This window comes from Loxodonta africana, chromosome 17 (assembly GCF_030014295.1).
Source record: "Loxodonta africana isolate mLoxAfr1 chromosome 17, mLoxAfr1.hap2, whole genome shotgun sequence".
Classification (NCBI taxonomy): Eukaryota; Metazoa; Chordata; class Mammalia; order Proboscidea; family Elephantidae; genus Loxodonta; species Loxodonta africana.
Genome location: NC_087358.1, coordinates 55,112,168 through 55,127,966, shown reverse-complemented (window position 1 = coordinate 55,127,966; position 15,799 = coordinate 55,112,168).

Here is a 15,799-nt window from a genome sequence, read left to right as displayed (position 1 = left end):
TACCGTGGGTGTGTGTGCTTGTGTTCAATATCCCATGGAAGTAGAGTTTTTTTTTTTTAATACTGGAAAAGTCTATAAAAACCTACTGCTTTAGAAAGATATTACATTAAAGCAACAAACATTATCTAAAATAAATTTCTTTAAGCATTAGTGATCATGTAGAATGCCCTTCAAAAGCTGCAGCATGATGTATACCTTTATATACTTTTCCATAATAAACTGATCGTAGTCTGTGTCTTTAGGCATATTCACAACCATGCTTTGAACATGGGCCAGTAAATGTATCCAACTATACACATTTGCTGTTGTGCTTCTATATCGTGTGTAACCATATCTTTCATCAGTTTAGCAAAAGGCAGTGATCATTCAAAAAGAGATGGTGGCTTGGCGGGCAGAGAATATTTTATGGTATAATTTTATTTCAATGGTAACTATTCAAATAGGATGATTTTTAAGAGATTTATTTTAATTACAGTAACGATACTGAATTAGATATATTTATATTTTCTTGCAAAAATAAGACTCAAATATGGCTTTAAGCTTTAATATGCAATTTATCAGGTGTCCTATGGGAAATTAAAACTCTGTGAGTGTGATGGAATCTATGAGCAACAATCAAATTAACAATCTTCAGCACGGAATGGTCTGATAAAATGATCAAAATCATTCAATAGACCAAGACAAGTCCAGATTATTCCAGCTAATGGAATGTGACTTTAATTAAATACCTTAAAAATCAAGTAACCTTTTTAAAACTAGAATGTTATTGATTTAAGAACTGCTTAAATCCAATAAAGACACAATTAGATGTTAAGGTATTTTGGTTTTACATTGGGAAATTCTAATGTAAGTGGAGAGGACTCTGGCTGAAGATCAAGCTGTTAAATACATACAAAATAGAGTTAATTTTAAAATAATAAGAACGAAGATTTTTTTTTTAATAATCAAAGGTATAGTTTATGTAATTGTAAAATTTTCACCAGTATGAATGGTCAAAAGGAAGTGACAGGATTTAGTAATAAACCTTTGGTTTCACTGGTAAACTTTTAATTATCAATTCAATTCAACAGGTATTCGTTGAGAAACCACTACTCATATATTCCAAGTAGGCTGTTAGTTGTTAGCTGCCATCTAGTTACCCTAGACCGAGGGTGACTCCTTAACAATGGAATGAAATTCTGTCAGCCTTGCACCATCTCCATTATTGGGAACCGTCTTTTGTCTGAAAGCTCTCCTGAAACCTGTTCAACATCATAGCAACACACAAAGCTCCACTGAAAGACAGTTGGTGGTTATGCATGAGGTGCATTGGCCTGGAACTGAACCTCAGTCTTCTGCATGGAAGACAAGAATTCTACTACTGAACCATCACAGCCCCCATCGGTAGATTACCCTATTGCCCGTGGAGTTGACTGCGACTCATACTGACCCTATAGGACAGAGCGTTTCCAAGGAGCGGATGGTGGATTCGAACTGCTGACCTTTCAGTTAACAGCCTGAGCTCTTAACTACTATGCTACCAGGGCTCCTAAAAAAAAAAAAAAAATACCAGGGCTCCTAAAAGTAGATAATTAGGCCCTAAATATTAGCGTTTGTGTTAATGAATGTTATTTTAGCTTCTATGACATAGGAAGAAACCCTGGTGGCATAGTGGTTAAGAGCTATGACTGCTAACTAAAAGGTCAGCAGTTTGAATTCACCAGGTGCTCCTTGGAAACCGTATGGGGCAGTTCTACTCTGTCCTATAGGGTCAGTATGAGTCGGAATCGACTCGATGGCAATGGGTTTGGGTTTTTGGATGACATAGGAATCGCTCAGAGTAGGATCTCACTCAATCTCCATTGAAATTTTTTTTTTTTAATTAAAAGTTTATAATTAAATAATCATCAGTAAGATTTTGGTATTATTGTTTCTCATTGTTTTTCTTCAAGTTTTTGGAATGTACTCATGTTTTTCAAAATGTATTTATTAAGCCTTTGATTTTTGTTTTTCCTGTATTATCTAAACAATGATGTAAATTCTGAATTACTACTGTATTTCAAGCCACATTCTCATTTTTAGAAATCTATTCATCTGTGTATATTGGGCATAGTTATAGCTGTTTTCCTGTGTACGTATATTGGAATCATAATAGGAGAATTAGAGTAAAAATTCCTTTTCACCTCTCTCCTCCCCATCTTACATGCAGATTAATAAACTTGATTTTAGACAATTATCACCACGATAATTTAAGAAAATTAACCGTAACAGAATAGAGAGAAACACTTGTCATTAATATATATGCATTATCACTGTGGAAACTGAGATGATCGGTATAAATACCAACATTCTCTGGACAATTCAACTGAAAAGTGAACAAAGAGTAATTATTTTCCTATTCTTTTCAAAAGAGAAAATGTGTATCTCTTGAAAGAAATTATTATCTATTCAAAAGGAGAGCCCTTTAAAACTACTTCAGAATATGTGCTTTTCTGGGGACAAGTGTGAAGTAGACATTGGGGACACAAATGCAATTTGAAACATTTCGTTTCTACATTACTTGTATAGTCTCTGTTATTAAAGCTTCTCTCATAGTTAAAGAAGAAATGGAGCACTGAACTTTGTGTCAAGCAAAGGGAATAGAAAAACAACCCCAAAACTCAATACTGTTTAGTCCAATTTATGAAGTGATTTGAGGCAGGTAATTCAGATACTGGAAAAGCTGTCTTTCACTTAAGTACCAAAAAATCTAATTTATTGCAGTTGATATCTTCATTTCAGCTAGGAAAGCTGTTTCATCTTCATTTTAGTCTAAATTGCTACTATATGAAGTGACAGTGGGTTTACTTGCTCTGATTGTATATTTATTTTCTGAAAAGAGCTGAGACGCCATCATTTTTCAATTTCATTTGCCATTTCATTGCTTATTCTACGAAGGCTTAAAGTGTGAAATGGACATGGTGATCTCATTATTTTAAATTAACTGAACTTCACAAAGTGGAAATGGTGATTAGTTAAATAATTAGCACAGATCTAAAAACTGAGGACGTTAACATGTCTCCCATTCTGATATTTTAAATGAATTGAAAATGTTTACTGAAGGCCTATTCTTTGAATTCTTTTCAATGATTGCTATCAAGGTTGGGATTCCAAGTCTTTTTGACGTTTACTTTCTCTGGTCTCCTCTGGCACCCTCTCTTTGTTTCTGTCTCTATCTTTTTCATATCTCTGTCTCTATATTGATCTATTGATAATCTGTCGCATTCAAAAAATTATTTAATGCTGAAATAGGGAAACATTTAAGTACTGAATACTATAAGCAAGGAAGAAACTTAACTATAGGTGATAAAGGTAAACCAGTTGTTCTACACACATTAGAACCAGAAATGAGTCTTATCTGAACACAGAGGTCTGATGACAAGTGAAAGAAATGGTAGCAAAGAGACAATTTGCCTTCGAAAATATATGACGTAGCTGTAAAACATTAATGCATTTATGCTTACGATCAGCATTTCTGTTTTGATTCATGTACAACTTGTCCATGTGTGATTTACTCTTGGTTTTTTTTCTGGTAAGAAATGCTTTTCTTTGTGATATACTTTGCATCTATTCCTTCTTCCAGGTGTTGGTCAGGCCATTAGTGAGTGCTTCATGATTACACTAGTTTTATCTCATAAATAGTCTTTTGTCAAGCAACTCATCTTACCTTCAATCAATTGCTTAATTTTTCCTGAAAAAAATTTCTTATAAAATTCCTGTCATTATTATTCTCCCCACCACCCCAAAGATACCGGATAAAGTACAAACTACATTGCTCGAATCCAAATAAATTTACAGTCCAGAAAATCTCATTCTACTGCATTTGCAAGAGTCTTCTGTCCTTGTTTTTAGATGTTAGGCTCAGAAGAGCACATTTTATGAGCCTAAAAATGTCCATGTCAAAAGTATATAAACTCAAAATCTTACACTATCAAAAGAAATGTCCCAAAAGATCAAAGGAATTCATATGTATAACCAGGCAACAGCTATATAAACAAGCAAATGAAAACACACACACACACTCAATAAAACAAAAAACCTCTACCAACTAGGACTTTTCACAGAACTTTTTTATGCTCACTTTAATATATATTCTCTACTTCAATCACCATTAATACACTTTGTTCATCTATTTGGATAATGTGCTTTATTTTTTTACCCATTATTGATAACAATTTTGCTGTACTCCTGGGACACGTGATTCTCAGCTAATTATACAACCTTTGTCAGCACCATTATTGGGGAGTGCCACACAAATACCAGATTTCATTTCCTACATGACTGTCTTATCCTGTTTTTTTTTTTTTTTTAAAAAAAAAAAAAGGTGTCCAGAGCTCTCAAATACTGAAGTTGATCAGTGAGGCAATCTGGTTGCTTAATAAAATATATTTTTTGTATTAGATATAAAAAGAAAATAGATAGTATTCAAGCAAGTTTTAAGAGTCAGTGAGATGCAATATGAATTTCAATAGATTTGTTTCTGGTTTTGAAGAAAGAGCAAAAAAACAATCTCAACTCAAAGAACACAGACATTTGATAACAGGAGAGCCTATTAATTGAGTCCAATACATTGTTTTGTGATTATGACATGTTCAAGTCAGCCAGGTGGATAGATACTTCTACCAAATAATTTCTCTCATAAAGGTTTCAGAGGACCCAGTTTTGAGAACTGTGGTATGAAGTGAGCATAATCTCAAACCAATATAAATGAAAGTCAAGATAACTCAAGCATCATTCTTTGCTCTCTAATCCCTTATGGTCAATATCTGGATTGGTCCTGAGCTCAGGATTCACAGCATAATACCAAGATTTTGGTAAATAAAGATGGAAATTCAAGATTTATTTTTCTTCTGCCCGCTCAAATTAATATACACACAGCCTTTAGCCCTCCAAGGAGCCAGATCCATAAATTCTAGGAGGGTTGTCCAGTCTCTTCACAGCTCCATTGTAATGTTTGAATCCATACCCCATTGCCAAAATAAGCCTCTTTTAAATAATGTATGAATATGCTACATACCTTGAACAAGGTGATAAATAAAAAGTATGATTTTCATTACAAATTTACCTAAGCTAGATCTTTTTTGTCATTACAATGCATAGATATCATGCTTGCTCTTTATGTGCTTTTTATTTTTGAATTGTAAACCAAGTTTAATACAGTGATCAAGTACAAGACTTCTGGAATCAAACTAATTTCATTTAAATCCTAACTCCAACTATGCTAAACTTCTGACCTTGAACAAGTTCCCGAACTTCTTTAAATCTCATGGTCTTCTTCTCTAAAATAGGAATAATTTTCCCTTACCGTTGAGTCGATTCTGATTTATAGTGACCCTGTAGAACAGAGTCCCATTTTTAGGGTTTCCAAGGCTGTAAATCTTCACAAAAGTGGATTGCCACATCTTTCTCCCACAGAGCAGCTGGTAGGTTCGAATCACTGAATTTTGGGTCAACATTCAAGGGGTTAACCACTGCACCACCAGGGCTCCGTGGGAATATTAATGCCTACCAAATAGATTCGCTGTGATGAATAAATGTAAATTACTTGTAACATAGCATTTACTTATGTTGTCAACTGTTTAATTACTTTATTTATTTATTTTTTAACTTTGTTCTTCCATTCTCATTCTTTTGCCATATAAGTGCTTCCATGAACAATATACATGAGAAAATCTCTCTAATTAATTAAATTCCAGCAATTGCAAGATAAGAGGTTATTAAATCCTCCACCTTTAAGAGGAATTCTTTTTTTTTCTTCCTTAGAGTGTTTTTTTTTTCCAAGCCTTTATTTTATAGTCATTAAGCTATTGAAATTTGAAATTAGGCACCAGAAATCTTAATTGTAACCCTAGTTCCAAAACTACTTAGGTGTGTCACCACAGGCAAATCAGTTAGTCTCATGTAGATCAGCTTTTTTTTTTTTTTTGCATAAAATGTGAATAATAATTCCTATTTATTTTAAAAGGTCATACCAGTTGCAGTTGAGTTGATTCTGACTCATAGCAACCCTATGGGGAAGAGTAGAACTGCCCCATAGGGTTTCCAAGGAGCAGCTGGTGGATTTGAACTGCTGACCTTTTGTTTATTAGCCAAACACTTAACTACTTCACTGCCAGGTCCTCTCAAAAGATCATGAAAGCTTAAATGAGGAAATTCATATAAAGCACTTCACATCGTGACTTGTATAATGGTAAAATTTTATAATATTGGTGTTATGGATGGAATTGTGTCCCCAAAAGATATGTTGAAGTTCTAATTTCTGTACCTGTAAATGAGTGAGATCTTGATTGAAAAAAGGTCGCTCGTATTTTATCAGTTAGGTTAACACGAGGACATCGTAATGGAGTGGGTTATGTCGTGATCTCATCTGAATGTACTTATCAAAGAGGTGAACAGAAACAGACACAGGGAGGAAGACACCAGGTGAAGATGCATCAAGAAGTCAAGGGACACCAAGGCTTACCAACAGCCACCAGAAGTTAGGAGAGAGGCATGATGCTGTTCCTCTCTTAAAGCCCTCAGAAGGAATCAAGATGGTCGATACTGTAATTTGGCCTTCTAGCCCACAGAACTGTGAAACAAAAATTTTCTGTTCTTAAAGCCACCTGCTTTGTGAAATTTTGTTACGGCAGTCTTAGTAGACTATGGCAATTAGCTTTTGTTATTATGTTAATATGCAGTGCAATATAAATTATAAGCAAGAAAATTTAAGAAGTTTGAGTAAAAGGTTCAGAGTTGATGAGACTAGACACCATATTTTTATTTCCAAGTAAAGGCTCTTTCCATTTTGTAATGCTATCTTAATGGATAGGGTCAAAGCTTAATAATCAAATGCTAAAGGGCAAAGCTGGGGCACAACAGGAGATATTGCTTTGAAATGAGGTCTATTTGGGCTTGATTCTCAGCTTTGCAGATTTTTAATTTTGTGATTCAGGTTTGGCTTTGCGTTTCCCTGAATCTTAACTTTTTTATAAGTAAAATAGATTGAGAGAGTCAGAGAAGGTTTTACACTTTGTGGTTGTTGAAAAGATCGGCTGTAAAATACCTAGGACAATGCTTTACCTGGTCTATGTTAAGGAAATCATTGCTTCTATTGTTAATTTTTTTTTTAATTTAGTATTTAAGAAGCCTAAAAATATATGCTGAGAATATGGAAAGCTGACTAAAAGTTACTTGGCTTTACAAAGACATTTTGCATGACCAATTATTTCTGCATAAAATTCATCAAGTATATTAAGGAATTATGAGTCTACAATTAACCACTTATGTGTGTAATGAAGGTACAGCTGCTATTTGCAGTGCAGAGCCTTTTCTGACCTCAGGTGCTCTGTGAAGCGATTGTGTATGCATATTTTTTTTTTTAAAGAAGGCATTAAGATTTTACACTGGCTGCAATATCAACATTCATAACATTGATATTAAAATAATGTGAAAACACACAAATCATTTCTCTTTTTTTCAGTATTCATCTTTTAAGAACCTCAAGAACACCAATTTTTAAACAAATTCAAGTCAGTGAGCTCATTATGCCTATCTACTAATTAAGATTTGGTTCAAAACAAAAAGTAAATGCGATTAAATATGGTTAGGTGACTCTGCTCCTCCAAAGTAAATTAAAAAAAGGACTAGGATATAGAATATGGCTCCCTGGGTGGCACATACAGTTAAGCACATGGTTACTAATCAAAAGATTAGTGGCTCAAACACACCCAGAGGTACCTCAAAAGAAAGGCCTGGCCATCTGCCTCTGAAAGGTCATTGCTCTGGAAACCTTTGGAGCACAACTATACTCTGTAACACATGGGGTTGCCATGAGTCACAACTGACTTGACAGCAGCTGGTTGTTTGGAATCCAGAATATGTGAACCTTTTTGTGTGTATCTAATACAATAGAAACCTTGGTGGCGGAGTGGTTAAGTGCTACGGCTGCTAACCAAAGGGATGACAGTTCAAATCCACCAGGCGCTCCTTGGAAACTCTATGGGGCAGTTCTACTCTGTCCTATAGGGTCGCTATGAGTCAGAATTGACTGGACGGCACTGGGTTTGGTTTTTGGTTTTGGGAATCCATAGAAAGGAACCCGGTGGCACAATGGTTGAGCTCCCAGTTGCTAACTGAAAGGTCAGAGATTGGGACTCACCAGTTGCTCCGCAGCAAAAAGGTCTGGCAATATACTCCCATGAAGATTACAGCCTAGAAAACCCTATGAGGCAGTTCTACATTGTCCTATAGGGTTGCTATGAGTTGGAACTAACGTGACGCACACAACGACAACCTGGTAGAATTCTCAGGGCAGTACACATCAGTTTTAATTTTAAATGATATGATGGAGAGCACCATAATCTAGTCCATAAATTACTTCCTCTGATGTCTATGGTAGCTCTTGTCATGATTCCTACAGTAAAACCTGTGAAAGCAGAAACCTGTGCAAGGCAGAAGCCATCAACAAACAAACAAAAAACAAACCTGTTGCCATTGAGCTGATTAGAGGGAAAAACTCAAATATTTTCCGCTAAAATGAGCAAGAGAAAAGTGGTCAGACTGCATCCTGTCAAAGGCAGAAAACTCGTGAGATGTAGAAAAAGAAGGCAGTCTCGTTGAGTTTCGGCTGTCACAGGCCTCACTGTGTTTTCATTTTAAAAGCAAGAAACTACTACTCAAATAATTTAAGTAACTTTTCCACAGTCATCCTGAAAGTAAACAGAAAAATGTGAATTTGAATCTTTCAGTTTGACTTCAGAGTTGTTACTTTTTCCACAGTATAATACAGTGTTAACATTAAAAAAAAAAAAATCCTTGTATAATTGGCGTAGTCTATTAAAAACCTGGAAACCCTGCTGGCATAGTGGTCAATAACGTAAGTGCATTCAGTTGCAACTCATATCAAAAATAATTTTCTATGTCTATGCTTAAAAGAAAAGGAGTATTTGCCTAAAAATGCCATGTTTAGAGTAATTTTGTTTTATTACTTATGTTAAACAGGAAAACATTGAATTAATTTCGGTATTTGAAAAAATGATTTTTTTCTCAATATACATTCTGGTTTGCTAGTTGTGTAATATACACTCGATACAATGTACTTTTGATAAGAAACAACTGCTTCCCATCAAGAACACCTAGAGCTAGTGTGAAAGTGTTGTCAAACGTTCTACTTGCTTCCACTTATACATTCAAACGTGAAGTCTTCACTTTTCAAGTTATTTTGGGGAGTGGATACTTTGAAAGATTTCCTTTCAAAATGCTGACTCATTTGTGATATATGAAAATGTCACAATCAGAAATATCATGAATCTGAAGATCAAAAATTGAGCATGCTTATTAATAGCGGTGGTTGGAAGCATTATTGGAATACCCCAGGTACATGCCATGTGCCCTTCAAGCAATATAGTTTTCCATCTAAAGTTGTATAAAGATATTGCCAGTTCCTATATTATGTTTTAGAACACTTCACTTTCAGACATTTTAAGTTTTTTCTGCAGTGTTAAGTAATCAGTTAACCAGATTTGTACTAAAACAATACATTAAATACACATCCTAACAACAACAAGAAAATAAACTATTTCTACTTAACTATAAAAAAGAATTTTTTATTCTTTTTTATGTATAAACGTTGTTAGGTGTTGTTTGTCTTAACATGGGACAGTAAACAAGTTAATTCTGCAAAAGCATCAGCTTCATTTTATCAGGAGTGTACTTTTCAGTTCATCTCTGTACAGCTGTTGTCCTAACCTCAGAAGCACAGTGTTGAATGAATGCATTAGACCGCCTGGTATCTGTAGCCATTATCTATTTACCTGGCGGTGCTCTCAATCCGAAACAGTGGTTGCAATAGTGACACTAATGTCCAAAGAGTTTGACAGGCATTTCAACAAATAACTCCAATAGAGTATACTAATGTGATGATACGTGAATTGCTGTGGGGATAGCTTTTTTCATACAGTATGTGGGTTATACATACTATGCGTTAAGATGTGATGTTTAGGGAAGTCACAATTAAGGAGATGGCCCTCAAGAGGATCCTTCAAAATAAAAACATTATTAGAACAAAGAAAGGCATCACAGACATTATAGTCATTGACTTATGATAGAATAATCTTGAGTGTTTCATATGTAGAGTGCATGTAAGATAGTTGCAAAGTAGGCAAGAGTTCACTTTTGAAGAACAATTATTTCATTTTAAGTGGCTAAGTAGTGGTAAAATGATCTTATTGCAGTATGTAGAGAAATTATTTTAGCCATCCAAGGTCATAGAACAAAAAAGGAAAACTCAATATGTTTGTAACATCAATTTCACTTAAATTCTAAAACTTGATAGAGAATGATAAATACATAAATAAATTAATAAAAAGGAAACCACCTGACTTACAGAAAAGTCCTAACAAAATTTTAGCAAATAGAACCTAAAATGTAACAAAAAGAATATCTTTAAAAATATGATTTATTACACACACCAATCTAAGGAATAAAACATGATGATTCTATAAGTGGAAGCTGGTAAAATTAAACTGCAACTCCTATCAAAATAAAATTTACAAAAAGAAGAAATAAATAGAATATTGTTACTTGAAAGTTATTTTCACATGGGACATTGAGAATACTATTCCGTAATCTTTTTGCTGCCATTGTTGATGCTGAGAAGATACCCATGGGTCTGATTGTCATTCCTCTCTAGGTAATCTTTTTTATGTTTGTGCTTGTTTTCCTGAAGCTTTATGATTATATGTTCACATTTGTGTTCTGTTTACTTCATTCTCTTTGAGGTCCATTGAACTTACTTGGCACAAGCGTGGTGTCTTAAGTTTTACAGAACTTTCAGTCATCTCTACCTTGGATTTTTTTTCTTTTTTTCAATATCTATAACACTCTACTGAAATGTCAATGTAATGTAAATGGGATTTTCCATTTTATCATCAATAACTCATTTTTGTTTCCAATCTCTTTGTTTCTACATATTACATTCTGAATAATTTCTTTGAATCTACTTGAATGCACTAGTTTGCTCTTCTGCTTGTTTTCATCTCTTCTTTAGCTTTTATTGAGTTTTATATTTCAAATATATAACTTCCTTTCCTAAAAAGCTTAGTTGCGTTATTTCAAGTATGTATTTATTATTATTGTTATTTCTTGATCAAATTTTGAAGTCTCTTTTATTTAAAAAATATTCAACTTACTCATTTTATAATCCTTGTTGGATGATTCATATGCTAAAATTTTATGGAAGTCATCTTTTCTGTCTGCTACATATTCTAACTTTCTCTCAGGTTGCCTTGTTTTCATATTTATTTTGTGATTTTGACAATGAACTATTATTTCTTGGACTTTGTATTTTGAAAATTACTGCTTTGAAGTTTTTTTTTTTTTTTCCTTCCAGGCATTCTTTTCATTTACTTCTACCTGCCATTTGAAGCAGTACTCAGTAAGGAATCTTTGAAATTAAATTCTTTGCTAGGTGTATTTGGATCACAAGGTAGTATGAATTTAGGCCCAAAAAATCATATGAAGACTAACTTTTGATTACAAATTGTCCTGAAAGATAGTCTCTCCATCACCATTTCTAAGCCACTGAGATAGGAAAAGTTTTTTTTTTTTTTTCATCTTTGTTTTCTGGAATTATTTTTTATCTTAATACAAAGAATAATGGAGCCCTGATGCAGCAGTGGCTATAATGCTTGGCTGCTAACCAGAAGGTCAGTGGCTCAAACCTACCAGCCACTTCATGGGGCAAAGTTGTGGCAATCTCCTTTCTTAAAGATTTATAGCTTTGGAAGCCCCATGAGACAGTTCTACCCTGTCCTATAGGATCACTACGAGTCAAAATAAATTCCGTAGCAATAGGAAAAGGAAGGAAAACAAAGAATATTCAGGACCTAAATTCTGGTCAGATTTCAATTAGACTTCCAAACTCAAATGAGATCTAGACTTTTCTCCTCTCTTCTGCATTCTATGCACCTACAAAAATAAAAGTTATATAGAAGACATTCTGACAGTTTATTAAACACAGTCAAAACTAGGCTTATCCTACAATACAGCAATTGCACTCCTAAGTATTTATCTAAATGGGTTGAAAATATATGTCCAAACAAAACCCTGCACATCAATATTTATAGACACTTGATTAGTAATTGCCAAAAGCAACCATGCTGTCTTTCAGTAGGTGAATGGATAAACAAATTGTGATACATCTATAAAATGTAGTATTACTGAGCATAAATATAAATGAGCTATCAAGCTATGAAAAGACATGGAGAAATCTTAAATGCATTTTGCCAGGTGAAAAAAAACAGTCTGGAAAAGTTACATAATCTATGATGCCAACTATATGACATTTAGAAAAAGACAAAATTGTGGAGATGGTCAAAAGATCATTGGTTCCCAGAGTTTCAGGATGAGGATCAGGCCTTTTTAGGGCAGTGAAACTATTCTATATGATACTGAATGGTGGCCACATGGCATTGTGCATTTGTCAAAACCCATAGGACTATATAGCACAGAGGGGACACTGATATAAACTATGGACTGTAGTTAATAGTAATGTACCTGTTTTGTTTCAAAATAAACTAAAATGACTGCTGAACGTATCTAGGGTTCAGCAAGCACTCTCAGAATAAAAACTGAGTTTGATGTTTTTGTCTTTGTTTTTGATTGTCTTCCTAATTTTCAATTACATTTTTATTTTAATCCCTTATAATTTAATTTATTTCTATATTTATTTGAGACATATGTATTATATTCCTACCATTTATTAGCTTTTTTTTTTTCAGATTAGCTAAGCAAATATACTGATAGAAATGGAAGTGTGCATCTCAAATAATTCTGACATTGCATAGTTAACAGCTTTGTTTGGTGTACATTTGTTTATGACTTAATTTATAGGGGAGATTATTTTATTGGTTTATAATTTTGTCATATTTTATCTGTAATGTTTTCAATACAAAACACATAGCTCCACTATAAATGTAATTTGTGTTTCTGTGCTCTGTTTGTTTGCCTTCTCAGTATTTCTTTGTCCTTCTTGTGTCAACATTCCTTTGACAGTTTATTTCCCATCAGTATTCCATACCTGGTTTTTATTGCATTAATAGTGTCAGAAACAACTCAAATAATAGCAGTTTTTATTAGAATTCAGTCTTCTTTCCTAATAAAAAGTGCGGAAATCCAGGACTGCTGTGGCGTTCCACTGGTTAGACGTATAGGTTCATTCAATTATGTTGCTTTGCCATATCTGGTTTCCATTCCCAAGGCCAACCTTAGGGTTCAATTGGCTATTGGAGCTCTATGTATTATATTTGCATCTCAGCCAGCAGGAAATAAGAGAAAAAGTTTTAATGCCCTTTCATTTAAGGTCAGTTTCCAGAAAATATATGAAATATACCTGATTATATCCCACTGGCAAAATTTAATAACACAGGTACCTCTAGCCATAAGTGAGTCAGTAATATTTACTCTTTTTATCTGTTAAGTCTGCTGATTTACAACTAAAACTTATAGCAATATGGTTTGAGAAAGAGAAGCTACTGGATTTTCAACCTGTCAAGGCTCCAAATTACATGATATTTAGCAAAATAACTTTCAGGTTATGGACCAACTATGCTTCTTTTAGCAGAATGTATTGTCTTCTAGCTCCATTTGAAGACTGGCTAATTCTAGCTGAGTACTCATCTTTTTTCAAGGACTTTACTAAAAGTGGAAAGAAATGGACAACTCAGACCAACATTTTAAAATTTTAAACTATCCATTCTAATGCTGCTGCTTTTGACTCTATCCAAAAATATTATGACATGATTCCCATTATATAACAAGCATCATCAGTTTTCCAGATGCAGTATGGGACTCCTTGATGCTTGCTACCCATCCGCTCCTATTATTCCAAGGTCATATATTTTTGGTTATTTTATGTATAGCAGTGGACTTTTGGAAACCCTGGTGGCATAGCAGTTAAGAACTATGGCTGCTAATCAAAAGGTTGGCAGTTCAAAACCACCAGGTGCTTCTTGGAAACTCTGTGGGGCAGTTCTACTCTATCCTATAGGGTCGCTATGAGTCAGAATTGACTTGATGGCAATTGGTTTGGTTTGGTTTAGTGGACTTTTAGGTTCTAAGTTTTTGTTGAAATTAACGTCATCCGTGAGTTTCAAAACGTAAGAAGTAATAGCAGATTAAATAATAAAGAAGTCTATTTTTCCCTGGCCCTGAAAAGAGCTGGATGTGGCCATGCAAATACTTTACACCACTGCAAAAGTATGAGGACAGGCACCTTTAATCTTGTATCTCCACTTGGCAAAGATTTCATTTCTAAGGTCATATCTGGGTTCAAAACGATTGCAAATCCCCATGACTGCACCCACACTCTACTTGAAAGGAGTGAGGAAAAATACTCTCTAACGTTTAAAACACTTCCTGAAAGTTAGAGACAGCACTTCTGCTTGTCTCTCAGGGAAGGAGATGGTTAAAAATCTATTCTAACTCAAAGAAAGAAAGAGGGTAGGTGACCTCTTTCAATTTCACTTCATGCAAGTTAACTGTAGACCTCTTGCTATCAGCAGAGTTTGTGTCTCTGAAAAACTTTCTGTAGGACAACTTGTTTGTTTCAGATTGTTTATAAGAAGCAAACATAAAATCTGCAGATTTATGGAGAATGGCTCCCTGGAAAATGTCACTGGAGCTCAATCAGTATCTAAACATAAGATGGAAATGTTCCATGACTGAAATGGCTCTCTCCTGTGTAGTAATGTAGTTGAATAGGTCACTTAGATATCTCGTATGTTAGGACCAAAGTGAGACTGAAGTAATAAGAAAGAGCTTGGGAAGTCACGTGAGAAGTCCTGGACCATCCTTTGAGAAATGTCTTGTGATTCTGTGTGCTTGAAATTATTCGTAAAGATAACACTGGGTAAGATTTCTGACGTGTTTGAGATTAATCTGGCAAACGAATGCTTTTTAATAGTCCATTCTTTTTGGTCAGTACTTAGTCACATTAGCCACATACAGCGGCAAATTAGATTAAAATATAATTTTATTCTGAAGAACACTGAGTCCAGATAAAAATAAGGGGTTCTTATTTTACCTTAATAAAAGCAGATGACTACCATTGTGAGACAACTGAAAATTGCTGTTATTCACCTCTAAGTGTTTATCCTATATAAACTCTTATAAATATGCATCAATGACATATAAAATGTCACAGGAGAAAAGAACTGACAATTCGCTCCCATAAAGTTTACAGCCTAGAAAACCCTGTGGGGCAGTTCTATTTGCTCCTATAGGGTTGCTATGAGTTGGAATTGACTCCATGGCATACAACTACAAAAACTAATATAAATATATACACACATATACATACATATATCTAAAAAAAATCTATCTATATCTATATCATCTATATCTGTATCATCTATGTCTATGTCTATATCTATATCATCTATATCTATATATCTATCTATATCTATGCCTATGCCTATACCTATACCTACTAGGAGCCCTGGGGGCATAGCAGTTAAGAGCCCAGATGATAACTAAAATATCGGCAGTACGAATCCAACAGCTGCTCCTTGGAAACCCTATGGGCAAGTTCTGCTCTGTCCTATAGGGTCTGTACGAGTCAGAACTGACTCAACAGCACATAACAAAAACAACAACATGAACAAAAAACCAAACTGGTTGCTGTTGAGTTGATTATGATTCATAGCAACACTATAGGACAAAATAAAACTGCCCCATAGAGCTTCCAAGGGGCACCTGGTGGATTCAAACTGCTGACCCTCTGGTTAGCAACCAAACTCTG